Source organism: Pygoscelis adeliae, unplaced genomic scaffold (genome assembly GCF_000699105.1).
Source record: "Pygoscelis adeliae isolate BGI_AS28 unplaced genomic scaffold, ASM69910v1 Scaffold10, whole genome shotgun sequence".
NCBI classification, from domain to species: domain Eukaryota; kingdom Metazoa; phylum Chordata; class Aves; order Sphenisciformes; family Spheniscidae; genus Pygoscelis; species Pygoscelis adeliae.
Window position 1 is genome coordinate 3476722 of NW_008824053.1, and position 236 is coordinate 3476957.

A 236-nucleotide genomic window follows, 5' to 3' on the forward strand; every position below is an offset into this window, starting at 1 on the left:
CGGGGCAGCGCCGGGCTGCGGCTGAAGGGGGGATGCCCCTTCCTCTGCAGGCGGCTGATGAACCCCAGAACCGGGAGCGGGGGCTGCTGGGTTTCGTTTATGGCACGTTTAAGAGTACAAAGGTGGTCTCAAAATTTGCCAACAAGAGTGAATTTTGTGTACGGAGGCTCACGTTTAATCCCCGTACAGCTCCGCTGGGGTGGGCTGCGCGTGATCTTCAGTCACGGCGTGGTTTT